This window comes from Hippichthys cyanospilos, chromosome 20 (genome assembly GCF_059441005.1).
Source record: "Hippichthys cyanospilos isolate Australia breed blue-spotted pipefish chromosome 20, RoL_Hcya_1.0, whole genome shotgun sequence".
In the NCBI taxonomy this organism is placed as follows: Eukaryota; Metazoa; Chordata; class Actinopteri; order Syngnathiformes; family Syngnathidae; genus Hippichthys; species Hippichthys cyanospilos.
Window position 1 is genome coordinate 5,827,055 of NC_142388.1, and position 6,101 is coordinate 5,833,155.

Below are 6,101 nucleotides of genomic sequence, written 5' to 3' on the forward strand. Positions count from 1 at the left end.
CAACGGATCGAGCGATAAGTGGCGTTTGTGTTATTCCCTCCCGTGGCTAATTATGCTATTTATACCTCGGAAATGAAGGAGATGCTCTGAGCTGGTGCGCCGAGATTAGTATTCTCGCTAACATTGTTTATCCTCCCGAAAGTGATAACAGCGCACACCTCTTGCTGGAGGCGTGATAGCTCTGTCTGTCACCGCGCGAGTGTTACATCGCCTGATTACATGCGTCTCTGTGTTCTCGGGGTATTTGCGGTAACAGAACCAATGGTATTTCGGAATTTCTGTCAATAGCGGAGCTGGGATTCAGACTGCAAAAATTCAAACCTGACACGTATTCATTTTTAGGCGTCGATGATTGTGTTTGATTATGACATTCCGTATTTTTATGCACCGTATCATTTGTCGCGATGTCACGTCGTCAGAAATGTCAGGAGTGAGTTCTGACCAATCAGGAGCCAGCGTCAGAAATGGAATGCGCTTTATTGAACGTACTGAGAGGCTTTTAGCTTTAACGAATGAGTCAGCGAGCGAACGGACGTCAGGAACTGTTCAAGACGAATCGGTGGGTAAAACGTACGTCAATTCCCATTCTGAAAAAGTCATGAGGGAAGTGCTGCTTTTTTTACTGATTTGTTCACATCTTGTTATCAAATCAGCGCTTGTACGTCATTTCCTGCTCGGAATGACTCAGTGAGTGAACATACGCCATTTGCCGTTCAATACGAATCAACGAGTGAAACGTACGTCGTTTCCCGTTAAGACGAATCACTGGGTGAAACGTACATTGTTTCCCATTCTGAACGAATCAGTGAGGGAAGGTGTTGCTTTTTTACCGATTTGTTCGCATCTTGCTATCAAATCAGCGCTTGCACGTCATTTCCTGCTCGGAATGAGTCAGTGAGTGAACATACGCCATTTGCCGTTCAATACGAATCAACGAGTGAAACGTACGTCGTTTCCCGTTCAGAACAGGTCAGTTGGCGAAATGTATAGTTTTCATTCAGAATGAGTTGGTGAGTAAAGCTACTGCTTTTTTACTGATTCGTTCGCATCTTGCGAGCGAATCAGTGCATGAAATGTACGTCATTTCCTGCTCGGAATGAGTCAGTGAGTGAACATACGCCATTTGCCGTTCAGTACGAATCAACGAGTGAAACATACGTCGTTCCCCGTTCAGAACGAGTCAGTTGGCGCGACGTACATTTTTCATTCAGAAAGAGTTAGGGAGTAAAAGTTCTTTACTGATTCGTTCGCATCTCGCGAGCGAATCAGCGAATGAAATGTTCATCGTTTCCTGCTCGGAATTTGTGAGCGACGGTACAGCTTTTTTTACTGATTGGTTCGCATCTTGCGAGTGAATCATTGCACGAAACGAACGTCATTCCCAGCTGAGAATGAGTCAGTGAGTGAACGTACGTCATTTCTCATTCAATACGAATCAATGCGTGAAAGGTTTGTCGATTCCCATTCCGACCATCAGTGAGTGAGCATAATGCTTTACCATTGATTTGTTTGGGTCTTCTGCGAGCGAATCAATGAGTGAAACGAATATCATTTCACATTCAGAACAAGTCAGCGGACGAAGCTTCGTCATTTCCTGTTCAGAACGCGTCAACGTGTGAACGTGCTGCTTTTTAATATGACGTTTTTGTGTCTCGCGACGAATCGGTGAAACTAACGTTATTTCCCAGTCTGTGAATGTATGTCAATCCCAATTGGAGACAGACCAGTGCATGAAATATATTTTCTTATTCAAAACGAGTCAGTGAGCGAACATACATCTCTTATAACACTTTAGCGATCGTTACCCTCGGACATCTGACGATCAAAGGCAGTTTTCCGATTTCATAAAAAAAAAAAAAAACAAAGTGTTGTCTTTGCCATCTAATGAAATATATTAGCCCAGTGGGATTTTGGCCACTGCTCCCAAGTCACTAATTGAAGTCTAATTCCGATAACTCATTAAATCTCCCGTGATTTCCTGAAGATCGTTCCTGGTATACCAAAGTCAGCTGGGACAAGCTCTAACTCATCTTCAGTATGACCTCTTTGGAAAATTGACCGATTGGGAAGAGTTTATTTCAACGGATGGAGTGGAATCAAATATCATGCTGTCAAACTTTGCAAATCGCACCATTATTTAGTTTTTAACACATTTTGACAATCTTCTCTAGCTTTGACCCTCAAATGGATATCTGACCTCCTTTTCACTCGTCTGATCCAGAATTTTGATGTTTGTGGCTTCCGCTGAGTAGAACTATCAGGCTAAGCCTTTGATCTGATAGCAAAGAGGCTGCATGCCAGACACACTGTGTGAGTGATCTGATATGCTGATTGCCACGGATTTTAGTTTCATTATCGCCAAAATATCTCCTGGTTGGAACGAATCCTTTGCTGCACCCCGTGAGCTTCCACGAGGTGTCCAGGACCGGAAGTAGCTTTGTTTGATTTGGGGGGGGGGGGGGGGGGGGGGGGGGGGAGGCGGCTGTGTGCTTCAGGTCTCATTGAAGTTGAATGCCCGGGAGATGCAGTCCCAGTAAGCCGATATGACAGAAAATGAGGCCTTCTATCAAGATAGTTTTACCGCGGGTTCCTATTCTGCCGTCAATGGATTCTCAAGAAGGTTGGTAATGGATTCTGTAACGGCTTACTGTGATAAAGGCTACATTGCTGGGTCACGCTGGCCTTTGTGTTCAATGTAGCTCGCAGATCATCTCCAGGAACTAAAAATACTTATGTCTCTTTTCCATTTTTATAATGGTTTTTAGATATGAAAAAGCAGTCACACAAGAACGTAGTGAGGTAATGAAACACTTTTTTGTACCCCGATTCTTTTGTATGTTTTGCTCCAAAGTTTCTCCCATTAAGTTTTCGTTTACTAGAGGAGGTGACTTGTGAAATTGATTTTCTTTTATGAAACCAGCAAAACAGAACAAGCTTTGTCTTGTCGAGAACTAAATTGGCAAATCAGTTGGAAAACAAAATTGTAACGACGTCACAGACACGATTCAAATTTGGGGTCATGGTCATGAATTAAACCTACCCTTCCGATGTTGATTGCTATTTGCTTTATTAATCGATTTTCATGTCCAGGCTTGTTTTGAACATTCCAGTTTGCAATTCATCAGTGACTACAGTTGCAAAACTGAGTTTGTGCTTTGTGAGATAACAGTAAAAAGCCGTAACGAATTTAACTAGAGATATATTTATCAAGCTAGCTAGCAAGTCATCTATCTATTTAGCAATCTAGTGAGCAAACTATGTTGCAAGCTATCTGTCTATTAAGCTAACTCTCTCCCAGCTGTATCTATCTGTCTATCTAACTATCTATCTAGCTATCTATCTATCTAGCTAGCTAGCTAGCTTTCATACTAACTAACGCGCTAGCCATCTAGCTTGCTAGGTAGCTTACTAGCTATCTGGATAGTGGCCTTTATTTCGAGCTAGCTAGCTAGCTATCTAGCTTTCATACTAACTAACGGGCTAGCCATCTAGCTTGCTAGGTAGCTTACTAGCTATCTGGATAGTGGCCTTTCTTTCGAGCTAGCTAGCTAGCTATTGGGATAACAAGCTATCTACATGTATCTTGCTAGCTAACGAGCTAACAATCTAGCTTGCTAGGTAGCTTGTGAGCTATCAATCTTACTAGCTATCTGGATAGTGGCCTTTCTTTCTAGCTAGCTAGGTAGCTATTGGGATAAGAAGCTATCTATATGTATTTTGATAGTAAACTCGTCAGCTAGCAAGCTATCGAGATAGCGAGCTATCTCTCTGTCTCTTCTGACCCCCGCATTGACTTTGAGACGAGTCTTATTTCCATAAACAAGAGTGATGTTCATTTAACTGCGAAAAGCAATCATCATACCATTACTACTATCCCGCACGGATGATTTGTGTGATACCAGACAATTGTATTGCATCTGTTGCCTCTGACTGATGTACGTAACCAACATCCATTTTGTTGTTTTCAGAGATGACATGAAACGACGTGCCGGCTGATAAATGTTATTATTGGATGTGCAATAATTCTTCCCGTATGACTGAGTGGGTTTTTTTTTAAATCACCTTTTCCATGATCCCACTTCTTGTTGACATTATCTAAGAACAATTACATTTAGTTAATATCTGTATTTTATGCTTTTAATCGTGTTGAGAAAAAACTAACTTCTTGCCTATGATACCCACCCCCTGAATTTGTACTAGCTCAATTTACATGACAGCCGTGTCAGACCACTGCTTTGTTTTTAATAATTCTCAAATGACAGTTTTATACAATCCACGACAGTGATGTACTTCCACAAACATTGCTTCGTTGCTGTAAATGATGATAATACCCGTATTGTTTACGTTACATAATATACCGCGCCACCGGAATCAAAAGCTATGAATATAGTGTCAAGACGTTTATTATTTTGCAAAAAAGAGGAAATTAATAACACTAAACTTTCTACTGATTTTGTATGTTTATTATGTAAGTTTAAAAAAAGCGACTAAAAAGAGTAGAATTGCTGTAATACAAAGATCCCACATGCCAGCTGTGTTATTGTATTTTTGCTTGAACAGTTGGTAATGTGTAAAAACTAAACAATAGATGTGACACAAGTTGGAACTTGAAATGTTTGCAGCTACATCAGCACAACATTTTGTATTTTTTTTCCCCCCCACTCGCTCTTCTCATGGTGAGCTCAGTTATGGATAGCACTTCAGACATCAGCCATTTTTGTTCCTGGAATGGCCACGCCATTTGGATCTGTAAACCTGCTTGACAGCAGTCCTTGTCGGATTGCCGTTGCCGTGGTGATGGCCAGGTGCAGGAAACATACCGATAGCTTGTCTCATATACTGAAAAGTGGGTTTTGGTAACCATGGAATGTCTACAGGGACATCCTAAGTGCATAATTTTGTTCAGTTCTAATATCTTTTTTTTTATTTTTTGGCTCTTGCCAGACAATGTTGTCACTGAAGACAATCTGGAGGTGTATAAAACTGCAAAATAAAAGCTTTCAATTCAAGTCACTATAATTTCAATTCGAGTCACTATAGCTCAATGCTTCATGTTCCAATTAATTTGCTTTTAATTAGAAAAGAATGTGCCCGTCCTGCTATGCATCAAAAAGCATTACATTAGATTTTCCAGTAGAAGCCCAGTTAATCTCACGTACCCCTGAAGTGCCTTCATGTACCCCTGGGGTGATTCTAAATTATTGCTAAGGAGAGACCGAAAAATGAGTACCAATGTTTTATTTCCAGATTAGATTATGAGTAAACACTCATAGCAAAAAAAAAGATCTCTTAAAATAACCATTTTGCTAGAGGGGGCATTTTTTTTACAGTATTTAGCAATAAATTGCATCATGTTCCAATTACTTTACTCTTAATTTGAAAAAGAAATTGTACTTTTCCTGTCATCATTTTAAAAAGATTTGCCTGCAGAAACCCTGACAAAATCTCAAATCCTGAAGTGCTTTCACATCGCCTCAAAGGTATTCACACCACTAATTTCACATTTGTCCAGATCAAATTGACCAATCATGTGTATAGTAAACAATAAAGATGTTTTGTAGCCTAAAGGAACCTAAATTCTAAAATAAAGGTGGAAACCATTTTGCTAAACTGTCATTTAAATGCAACTGAGCAATGAGTTGCTTCCTGTTCCAATTCATTTGATCTTAATTTGAAAAGGAAAATGCACATTTCCTGCCATGACATTAGAAATTTAGATTAAATTAAATTAAATTAAATTAGATTTGCCTGCAGAAAAGCTGGTAAAAATGTTGAGAAGTGCTACTCTGCTAAATTAGGCCCGATATCTTTATTTATTTCATTCACGTACGTGTAAACCACAATAACCCAATGTAACACTATATGTTGCAATGCGCAGCATTTATCCTTTTTTTTTTTCACACAACATTTACCGACACACTTAGTTCTTCGCGCAAGCTCGATAGAGATCCGGTGAAGGTCAAGAGAAAGGGAGCCATCTCATTCTCAGCAAAGATGTGATTGCTGATAGTGTCACTTGCGACGGCAGATTAGCCCAGTCAGATCCTACTACCGGCCCAGTCGTCCCAGTGGTGTCATGGCTGCAGCACTGATGCTATCGC

General features: G+C 40.4%; 1 long non-coding RNA gene across 1 annotated transcript; it reads left to right on the plus strand.

Moving 5' to 3' along the window:
• The first annotated feature begins 2,476 nt into the window (after positions 1-2,476).
• Positions 2,477-4,815, plus strand: LOC148407073 (uncharacterized). The gene is made up of 3 exons (XR_015863838.1): positions 2,477-2,620; positions 2,766-2,799; positions 3,969-4,815. It is a non-coding gene; the product is annotated as an uncharacterized LOC148407073 (long non-coding RNA).
• The last annotated feature ends 1,286 nt before the right edge of the window (positions 4,816-6,101 follow it).